This window comes from Triticum aestivum, chromosome 3D (assembly GCF_018294505.1).
Source record: "Triticum aestivum cultivar Chinese Spring chromosome 3D, IWGSC CS RefSeq v2.1, whole genome shotgun sequence".
NCBI classification, from domain to species: domain Eukaryota; kingdom Viridiplantae; phylum Streptophyta; class Magnoliopsida; order Poales; family Poaceae; genus Triticum; species Triticum aestivum.
This window is the reverse complement of record NC_057802.1, coordinates 598,922,086-598,933,718: the sequence shown is the minus strand read 5'-3', so window position 1 is coordinate 598,933,718 and position 11,633 is coordinate 598,922,086. Positions and strand designations below refer to the sequence as shown.

Sequence of the window (11,633 nt, the reverse complement as noted above, 5' to 3'; positions counted from 1 at the left end):
ATTAGGTTTTCCTATTTTCCTCGTGTGTATGACAGCCACGCGGCCTCGACAGTGCCGGCCAAACGGCACGACGCAGCAGCGTCGTCCATGACCTCGCCGAAAAAGCTCGTCCCCGGCAGCCTGTTGGACGGCTCATCCATGGCGGATACACGCCACGTTGTTGGCCCAGCGGACAGCATGGTCATGGCGCCGTGCGCCAAGGCGTTGTCGCAGACGGCCGGAACAACTCCCCGTCGACGGCGTCTGCGTGCCAAGACGGCCGCCTTACTGCTCCTTGGCACTGCACTCGCTCGCGCCGGAGCTCGTCGCTGTCATCGCGGCGAGACGGAATGATCGTCCTGGCGGCCGGACGGCACGATTGGGTCTGGCCGGAGTCCAAGGTCGTGCCGCCCGCACGCCAAGACGTTGTGTGTTTTGTTGGCCTGACTGCTCGTGGACGGCAGCGCCCAAACGCATCAAGCTGCTCCATGTCGCTCACCAATGTGTTCCTGTCCCTGCTGCATGCAACTGTTGCTTGTTGGATTTCGTTGCTCACTTGCTTATTGGATGTGCTGCTTCTCATGAAATCATACTGTACATACCCACACTTAATGATGATTTTGGATATGAACTACATTTACTGCGACATGATGATTTTTGTTTTCTGAACTACCATGAATATATTCATTTACTGCTTGTAATGAAATCAGTGTTCACTGTTTTACAGCAAAGATTCTGGCTGGACATATATATACTGCTCCATTCACATCTGGTTGCCATGGTTTGAGAAGCATGCATGAGAAGACACATATATTTTTTGTCTATGGGTTTTGCTGGCATGATGGTCCATCTAACATTCACCAAAAATTTAGTATTTCTGTTTATGTCTATAAGGAAAAATCTACACAATATAAAAGAAACACACACATGAGCTCGTTGCTGCAAGTAAATTGCATAGAATGATTTCACAAGCATGAGAAGACACACATACGTTCATATCGATGTGTTTTGTTCGCCTGATGGTCCATGGAACATCCAATAAAATTATTATATTTGTTTACACATCTCTAAGAAAAATTCATACATTAAAAATGAAAAGGACACATGAGCTAGTTGCTAATGCAGTTGCCTCCTGTTCTTGTGGTTTTTGTGATGACTTGAACACATGTCACCCTCTTTATTAAGTTGCTAGTGTACCATCCTCTTTATTAAGTTGCACAGCATAGAAAAATGTTGGATCTTCCGCTTGTTTGTTCTTTAAATATTCCATGAGAGTTTGGGCATCTTTGGTTTCCAAATACTTCCTACGCTCTGTTGTTATGTAGTTATTGGAATCCATCTCCAAGAAAGGCACATTTTCTGCTCCTGCACACCACTCTTCGAAATAATTATATATTGTTGATGGTCGTATTCCTGTTGACCGTTGTGGCTGATCATGTGTTTTTCAACATCTAGTAGCTATCGTTGTGATCTTAACATGTGTGCCTTGTCCGGAGATACCATATGAGATGATTGTGCTCAATGACAGCCTTCTGAATCGTCCAAACACCCGCCGGAGTAATATGGAACTGAACACGAGCTTTGCAAGATGTCCTCGTAGAAGCTTGTTCCTTCCTTGTCGCATGTGTGCTGTGTTTTGCCTTAACTCCTTCCTTACTGCAAAGCAAATACCTAGCAGATAAGGTATCATCTGCTCTCGTTTTTTTGTGTGTCCATCTGACACTAAATCCTTTGCTTTTGGCATACCCATTATAGAACTTGTATGCCTCTTCTTCAGAATGAAAACACATTCCCTCCTTTGGCACAATCTGATTTGAAGATGCATCCGAATTATCCTGTTACAAACATGAAATACACCAACACCATCAGCATACTAGTATAGTTATTTTAAAGTTAATCGATACATTTTTATATTAAAAGATAGTTTTATATTGTATTATTTACCTTAGTTACACAATTTTCTTCTCCTTTATCAACGTCGACAAACTCCAAGTCGGTATCATCGGTAAACATATTTCTCTGCGTCATAGGCTCACAGCTCGACTCACCCATCGCCATGTTTGTCGATTTACAGAATACCATATTTTGCTCCTGGCATTTGAACGACATAATTCAACATTATTAATTTACGTGCTTTCAAGTTCACTTCTACAACTACTGCTTTATATAAACAGTGGTAGCATCGAACGTATGAACCAAGCTAGCACTGAATTATGCACATGTATATTCTAAATACTTACTTTTTTCAAAAAAGGGGATCCCGGCCTCTGCATCAGAACGATGCATACGGCCACCTTTATAAAAAAGCAAATAGGTTCAACAAAGGTCTTACAGTCTGAAAAAAGTAAAGAAGAGCTCACAGAGAGCCAATAAAAAAGTAGCCATAAAGTCACAACCGGCTGGCATAAGAAGGATAGGGAAACTAATTCTGAATACTTATGTACCCATGCAACTCACACGCACCGTGTTAGTAGGAGTCCTAGACCGACAGATCGCCGTCGCTGGCTCCGGCCTGACTGAATGCATGACGGAGCTGTTGGACGCGTCAGTCCACGGTTGACGAGTTTGTCCGGCCGCCCAGAACAATGTCTTGAGGCGCGGCCACCATCTGTTCTTCTTGCCTTGGGAGTTGCATAAGCTTCATAGTTCAAGAGTTTCAGTGTAAGCAATCAGAAAGTTGCCAAAGCAGTGGACTAGTGCAATCACTCAGCCATCCTGGCTTGGCCGCATGGATCACTCACCCGGACAGGAAGAGTTCTAGACGGATGTGGCGCCTTAGCTAACATTGGAACCACCGGCCGGGAGTACACCGCCATGGACGAGTGTGGCACCACATGCATAGCTGCTGGATGCATCTTGTTGCACGGTCGACATTGCATGTCTGCCGACGAGGTCGTTCCCCGTGGGCATGGACGAGAGGACGTGGTGGCACGGTGCCACACGGCCACCGGTGACTAGATGGTGCTGTGCAGCCATGGTTGAGGAGTCGTGGCAGTTTGAAGCGGCGCGGCCTCCAGCGACGAGATCGTTCGGCGCTGCCATGGACAACGGGTCTTGCTCGCGGCCGGCGGCGGCGAGGTTATTTGGCGCCGCCATGGAGAGAGCAGCGGGAGAAACAACGAACCCTAGCTCATGCGGCACGAGTACGTATAGTATCTACAGGCATTGGATACGTACGTGTTTGGATTGAAAACTGGAATCGGGAATGGGCCGGCAAAGTGAGTCTACGCGCTTTAAGATTTGCGTCGCCACGTGGCGTCAATCGGGTTGGGTCTCACGTCCTACTTATGCCAAGACAGACACAAGGACTCTTAATAGTATGTTCTTTCCTCGATAGATAAAAACCACTCGCGTACTAGAATGACAGTTCTACTGATAAAACACCACTACTAAGGAACTACAATGATGATAATACACCACCACTGGAAAACCGACTGCAGCAAACATGAACTTGTTGTTCGATGGCAGGCCACGCATCTCAACAGCCACAAAGACGTCCCACCAGATGAAAGGTAGCTTCTTTCTGAACGTTGTAGTCCGCCAGGGTGCGGTGGTCCTCAAGCTGCTTGCGAGCAAAGATGAGGCGTTGCTGTCTAGGGGGCATACCGTCCAGCTCGTAGAGCTTCACCTTCACACTGCCAACAGTGTCCGAGCGCCCAACCTCAAGGGTGATGGTGTTTCCTGGCAGTATCTTCACATATATTTTCATCTCAACAGTTGGACTGCATGGGAGGAGTGTGAGGAGAAGAGTGGACCCTTTACAAATGTTGTGGTCAGCCAAGGTGAGTTTGCCGTCCTCCAGCTGTTTGTTAGCAAAGATGAGGCACTGCTGGACCTTGGGAAAGCCCTCAATGTCTTCGATCTTAGCCTTCACATTGTCAATGGTGTCTAGGCTGTCGACCTCGAGAGTGATGGTCCTGCCTTCTAGTGTCTCTGTCACAAAGATTTGCATCTTTTCTTGGAGGTCAAGCGTGGAATCATGCTGGATGCCGTAATCCGCCAATGTACGGTTGTCTTCCAGCTGCACCCCGTCGAAGATGAGGCGGTACCGCTCCTGGATCTTTGCCTTGATGGTGTAAAGGGTGTCTGACAAGTGGACCCCCCTGAGACAGATTTTCCTGCCGGCGGGATTCTTGACAAAGATGTGCACTTTGGATGGGCTAGCAAACCAAAAACCACCAATTGTTAGACAATATTTAGGCTGTAGAACAATAAACAAAAACATTAACAATTCCAGCAGGTAGAGAAGCAAGTACCTCAATAAAAAACAATACAAGCAAGCAGAGAAATCTACTCCGTAAATACCTGGTTTATACAAAACATGGTATCGCACTGAGCCTAGCATGCAAAGTTCAAGACTTGAGCAACCATAAAAATATACATGGTATCACTCAGTTCTTTATATTGAAGAGACTAGTTATAAGTATTCATCAAGTGATACTTCTATTCGGGTAACACGCATGTCAAGTGAGACACATTTTCTTAACCGTGTAGCAGCAAACATCGGCATCTTTCTCTACTCCCACCTATACAGCCACCACCATGCGGGGTGTTGTCTTGCTCCCCGTAGGCATCTCCATCTTCACCTTCCTCAAGGGAGAACACAATCTCTCTCCTCACCTCTCTCAGCCCAAAACTCACCCCAATACAGCTGCATCATCACCCTCTGACCCCCCATCATTCCCCATCAGTCCTGCAGTTCCGTTATGCTAATGGTCCTTTCCTCCACCATTTCGTCCCACTCCGATGTCATGTTCCCAATCACCAATTCACCATAATGCCCAGCAAATCTCTACCATGTTCTCAATCACCACCAGCGATGAATGGTGGCATCTTAGTATGAACAATCATATAGGACATGGGGCAACTTCAACACATGTCCTACTGTGTGGTAACGAAGGTGCACCATTCGATTCTTGCCGCAGTTGCAAACAAGATTCTTCTCCAAGTATGACGCCTCACCTTTAGCAAACTCTGCTACCTATCGTGTCGGGACAAACAGCAAGTTTCTCCCACTTCCCTCCTTGTCAATCATCGCACACACCTACACCTCTATTCCCTCTAATCACAAATGTATTCAAAATATGATGGTGCATATCGTCAGATGTGCATGAGGTGAATTTAATTACGACTAACCAAATCAAAGGAGAAAAGCTATTTTGTTGATCATCCTCCATATAGAAAAACAAAACGTAGAACTACAAACAATGACAACTCACTAATCCGGTAATCCCACACTTCAACGAATATGCATAGCCAATATAGCTGGAGAAGAACATTCATGGCGAATACACCGGCTAGTGCAGATATGGAAGCTTTTCAATATTAACACATTAATAATATGCACTATTTGATGGAAGGGGTTGTTCATATGTTCTATTTCTAAGAAATGAACAGATAAAATAAATAGAAACAGGGTAAGAAGCAGAAAGCACACATGTAGAAACTATTGGTTTTAATCCAATCGACCAACTATTGCTTGTTGCTATGACAAATGCTTTTCATTGTGAAAAGAAATGAAACTACAGTTCAGTATAACGAAGCAAATCTTCTGGCCAAAAAACTTACCAACTAATAGACATAAGCTTGTTCCCGTGGATATAACAACTTGCATTGATTGCAAGGTTCAGGATTAATAAACAATTTATAAGCATTGACTAACATGAAAATCAAATCTTCCATTACCGATTGGCATGTCAATTACTGATTTAAACTTTGTAGAACGGTTAAAAGTGTAAAAAGGTGTGATGACACCCAGGTGTCCCAGCACCCTCCAGTCTTGTCCGTATAGGGGCAATAAAATTCGTGCTAACCACTGTCTAGCCTTTGCAGTACCAGAATAATTAGGCAGGCTTTTTTAAGCTGGAGCAGGAAGTAGCATGCAGGAAAAGGTCTGGCAGGACGCCCGGGTGATATTTTAGTTCCCTTTTCAAAGAAATATGCAGCTACAATATAACTTTCAGGTGTTCATAATGGGACTATTAGCACCTGAGGAGTACTTGAACACTGTAAACTCATATGAGTGTGGTTTTTTGTAGGCCGAGCTCTGTGGTACCTCCTATCTACACCATTCACTGAACTGTTTTGTTTCTAGAGATACGCGCAAAGGCTGACCTGTTTTACAGGGCTGAGTAATTTGTTACACAAATGTTGGCATCTGTCGCATGCAGACCGTGGCAACGACTTGTCCTACTTTCCAGCACACCCCTCTCTCTCAGCCGCCTGCAAGATTTAAATATTGATAGAGATACTGCCAGCCCACGGCATTGCAACTTCAAGGCATGCGTACAGTGATCTCAGCAAAAAAGCTCTCTCCTTCCTCCTCCTTTCTCTCTCAAGCCTCTCACACCCACCTCTCTTCCTCTTCCTTTCTCTCTCAAGCATCTCACAACCACTCTCTTTCTTATTCCTCTTCCTTTATCTCTCACGTGTGCATTCTTGGAGAGAGATCCCTCCCTCAACAGCACCTCTCTCTCTTCTCTTTTTTCTCTAACGCACAACACTTCTCTCCTCTTCTCACATCACCCTCATTCTCTCTGCTCATGTTCTCTCTCTCTCTCTCTCTTCTTCTTCTTCTTCTTCTCTTTCTCTCACAGCCTGGAGCCGTTCTATGAGGAGCAGTATTTCTCTCACAGCCTGGAGCCGTTCTATGAGGAGCAGTACCGGCAAGGATGTCCGGCGAGCTGTGGATCTGCAAGGAGGTGGAAGAGGCCATGGTGTGCTGTGTGCTATCGATAGGAGAGGATGGGCGGCTGAAAGGACGTGATGGAGGTTAGTGCGTGGCGTAGGAGGTGGCCGCTGACCGCCAGCGAGTGCCACGACGCGCACACCTCCATATGACGCCAGAAACAGGACTAGCATGCAGACCTGTACCTATTTTTACTATTTACCTAGACAGGACAGCTCCTGCTAATTACACTGCGTCCAACTGGTGTGTTGCTCCCCTAACTGCACAAATCCCGAACCGAATTAACGCTTCAGATAGAAGGCACCGGGGAGCTCGAGCTATGAAAGAACTTTGTGAACTCATATTTGGCAGGCCCAAGAAGAGTCCATTTGATTCAATCACCAGCTGAGGGATCTAAGCTGACAAAGTATGTGTTCCAGAATATTATACTCCAGTGAACAAAATGCTTTCCTAACAGGATATCGCACTGATCCTAACAGCAACCGAGGGGCTGATATACACCTAGCAGCTAGTATTAACTGCAGGAGACACGCAAACAAAATAGAAAAACTGTCTAGAAAAAGAACTCCGAGCACTTACTCGTCCATGTCGGCACCGTCAATCTGCGACAAATGGCTGCGACCGTCGTCTTTGTTGTCCTCGCCACTGCTGCTGCTGTCGCCAACCTCCTCCTCGGAATCTGACAAGCCCATCAAATACGCAAGCCACTCAACGACCCCACACGTACGCATCATACACATTGCGAGCAGAAGGAGTCGGCAAAACTCACCAAGCATGCCTTCCGTGCCAGAGGTAGAGACACCTGGAGCAGCTTCCTCCACGTGGTCTTCCTGGTTGGGACCAGCTGACGACAAGTGCAGGTGCTTCTTCGGGGGCATTCTGGCAGGCTGGCTGTCAAGGATTTGATTTTCATGTTAGTATAAAGGATTTTGCGCAGGCATCTCTGTGACAGTCAGTAATTGATATGCCAATTAATTGCTAATGGAAGATTTGATTTCTTATCATGATGCAGGTGCGGCAAGTTGGAACTTGTAAGTAAACGTAAAGTTCTCAATTAACTAACTAGCACTTTCTGCTGGAATAGAATTATGGAACCAACAGCGAGCAGACAAATGCAAAATCAGCCAGCAAGACTCACCGTTACAGAAGCTAGCAAGCTAGAGGACAAGTTGCTACCTTACAATGCATCGATCTTCATCAGAAATCGGAGAGATATTGGTCTTATTGGTCATAGGGTTAAGCCCGACGTTCAAGCTCTACTTTCTGCTTGGTTGACTACTTTGCATTAGTTTGAACACTTTGGGCTTGTAACCTCCCCTCTACAGCATGGTCTCATGACCTTTGTAGTTATGTAACTTTGTTTCACTTATACTATAAATTAGAAAAATAGCATAGGGGACTCCCCAACTGTTTCAGGTCAAAACAAAGTTACACAAAAACGTCAACACTTGGAACAAGGTCTTACAAGCAACAAGAGAAATCTAGTCACGAAGGCTGACCAGTACATATAACAATTTTCGACTATCTTCGCTGTTTATGCACATAAACAAAACAAAATTTCAGAAATATGGAGTGTCTAACTTGTAGATTCTATGGTATGAGGACACATATAACAATAATGCCGATGTATCTCCATCGATCACTATATGCAGAGTTTCTTCCACGAGAAGCAATGATGGTATGAGATTAGCAACAAATTCAGTGAGGAACCTACCTGATACCGACAGTAAAGGTCCATGAGGATCGTACCTGACACTGACAGTAGGATCTATACAGGCTAGAATTCACCTAATCCATATAGAAACGATTGCACGGCGGTAGATACGAGAGGTGAAACTCGGTTACGTTCAATATCAAAAATCAAGCAGTGGTGCACCAAGACACCAAGTACAATTAATATATAGCACCAAAAAACAACTACCGTGAGGAACACAAGCTGACAAGCATCACAACCAAATCAGCAGGGCTGTTTTTATGGAACCACGTACGGGCTTGCAAGAGCGGGAGGGGGGGGGGGGGGGGGGGGGGCGGATGCATCTCGGTAGCCTACACAAGAGCAGCAGGGCTCTCAAGAACACCGTCTCTCTCGTCATCGTAGTTGGAGCTAGGTCAGGCGGGTTGGGTTTTGGGCTTTTGGCGTCGGGGAAGGATGAGGAGAGGACGAAGGAGGAGAAGCAGAGGGGACAGATTAGAGCTTACCGAGAGGAGGAAGATCGGGCGGCGCTGCGGCGGCGGTGGCGGACGAGGAGAGCGGTCGAAGCGAGAGATAGAGAAACGAGAGGAGAGGGTTGTCATCTTTTATATAGCAAAAAAGAGAGGAGAGGTGTATGGAGGAAGGAAGCCAACTGCAGAGACACTGACGACGCGGCCCCATGGCCATGGTCCACGACTTTTGACCTTGACACAGATATACTAGTATCCGGCCCCAGACACTGCTACGTGCAATAATCCTAGACGCACGGACCTGTTACGGAGTTTTACACGATCCTTCAACTAACTAATATCCCCCCCCTTCCCCCCCCCCCCCCCTGATTTTCAGTTGGGGTGGACCCCTGCCTCCCCTAATCTCCAATTTTATTTGTCCATTTTAGTTGGTCCGTAAAATCCTTAAGTAAAGATCGTGTGTCTAGCATTGCCGCTGCTACATGAGCCAGCCATCCAACACAGTCCGCACGCATTTTTGAACGTGACTTAAACAAACAGACAAATTTCATGTGGATTGAATGATTTTCATTTAAACTGGATCAAAATCATGAAAAGTTTGACATGTTTCATTAAACAAAAGCGGACGTGACATTTTTTTTAACATAGCAAAACTTTCTCGCCGGCCGTAGAGACTTCCATGTTCCACGAACTGGTCTTCCCCACATCCGGCAAGGAAGGGCAAGACATGGGACATGGACATGCCCACATCCGTCTACTATGTCCATCTCTTCCTCGCCGGAGTCAGCCGCCTGGCTCTTGATGTCGCCGGTCGGGTGAGGTCCACAACGACGTGGACGAGCCAGCCTCGTTTTCTTTGCGGGCGGCATGAACGACGCGAAGCTGCTGACGTACGCGGTCATGTTCATGTCCGTATTTGCCTACACTAATAGAAAAAGGGCCTAATGTGAGACACATTAGTCCTGGTTTGTAACAGAACCGACACTAATGTGACCATTAGCGCCGGTTCCAACGGCTAGGCGGGCAGAACTCATTAGTACCGGTTCATGGCGAACCTTTAGCACCGGTTCGTGCCACGAACCGGTATTAAAGAGACTGGTGGCAGGATGTTGTCAGTCTGGGGCCCCTCCAACACCTTTAGTACCGGTTCGTGCCACGAACCGGTACTAAAGGTCGTCCTACATAAACCCTTCGTCCACCTGAGCTCGCTCTGTTCTTCCCCTTTCCCCTCTCCTCTCTGTTCTTCCCCTCTTCCTCTTGAGCTCATCACACATTTTACCCAAATTTTGTCAAGATTTGAAGGCCCCTATCCATTCGAATGATCACAAAGGTTAGCAACTTTGTCCTTTCATCTCTCATTGCTAGATTAGCTCTTGCAATGCTCTATATAGTGATTAATTTGTGAGTTTAGTAATTTGGGAGGAATTATATGTGCTAGTATTTGATTTATATGCAATTTGAGGTCAAAATAACACTTAGTTTGCATATGTAGGTGTGGTTTACTTAGTGCGTTCTAAATCTCCGTCGTAACCACCGTCGATCGCCTGCACCGTCCCGTTGCCGGCACCACCTTGTGGTGAGCCTCTTGTTCTTATCTTTTTTATCAAAAAAGAATTCATGTTTGTGTGATTTAGATATATAGTTACTCGTATAATTATCTTATCCGTACGTTGTTGGTTATACATAGTGCCATGGTATTGATATCCATCCCCGTCGGCCCTCGTCCGGTTTATGATTCGGATGTGGTATATTCTCTTTTATATAACTACTTGTTGCATTTCGTGTTTATGGCAAATTAAGCCCATCAAGTTGACATAGATATTTTTATCTAGGAGGTATGTGAACCAGAAATTCCAACCGACCCTATTGTCGAGAGGTTAAATTTAGTTGAAAGAGAAAACGAGTATTTGAAAGAAAAATTGAAAAGAATTGAGGGGGTGTTGGGGATATAACTAGTGGTGTAACCCGCCCAGGAGGGGCCGGGTCACACCGGACGAATCGTCACACGAAGCCCGGGTTATACTCTAGAGATGGCGGTTCAAGCAAGGGCCAAGGCCCAATGGCGACTTAAGGCCCGTAGTGATAACCCGCCGTGAAGGCATGACTTGTATTGTAAGGAAAGATTAACTAGTCACCGAGCCGGACACTGTTTATGAGCCGGCCAGGACTCTGTGAGCCGCCTGGTGTTGACCTGAGTATATAAGGGGGCAGCCCAGCGGCGGCTTAGGGCAAGTAACATCAAATCGAGGGCTAGGTCAAGTGGATTCGCTCCCTAGTCATCAAAAACCTTAGTAACACCTCAACTGGACTAGGCTTTTACCTTCACCGTAAGGGGCCGAACCAGTATAAACCCTCGTGTCCTTTGTCCCGATTAACCCCTTATTGCTTCCTAGTTGCGATGGCCCTGCGACTAAGTCCTTCTGCTAGTACATCTGCCGTGACAATTCCACGACAGTTGGCGCCCACCGTGGGGCCAGCGCATGGTGGATTTGAGTTCTTGAAGGGCAACTTCGAAGGGCTCAAGGGATACGTTGTGGGCCGGATGACCAAGAGTCGTCGCAGCAAGCTCTACATCGATGACGAAGGCTGGGGCCCCGACGCCGGCTCAATTGAGTACGGGTACCGGGTCCCCTTTGGTGGCATCCACGTCTTCATCGGTCGGATCGGCGAGCCGGGCCCTGAGCCGGACATCTGCACCGACACCATCGAGACGGCTCAGCGTGCGAGACCCGCCCGGGCTCAGCCCGCCATGAAGCGTGCCTTTGTGGGTTGTGTCCAGGGAGAGGAATTTTCTGAGGCATCT

At 46.7% G+C, this 11,633-nt stretch overlaps 1 pseudogene; it reads right to left on the bottom strand.

Moving 5' to 3' along the window:
* Positions 1 to 3,283: 3,283 nt before the first annotated feature.
* The window catches only part of LOC123080822 (polyubiquitin-like), a 121,074-nt pseudogene continuing 112,724 nt past the window's right edge, over positions 3,284 to 11,633 (bottom strand).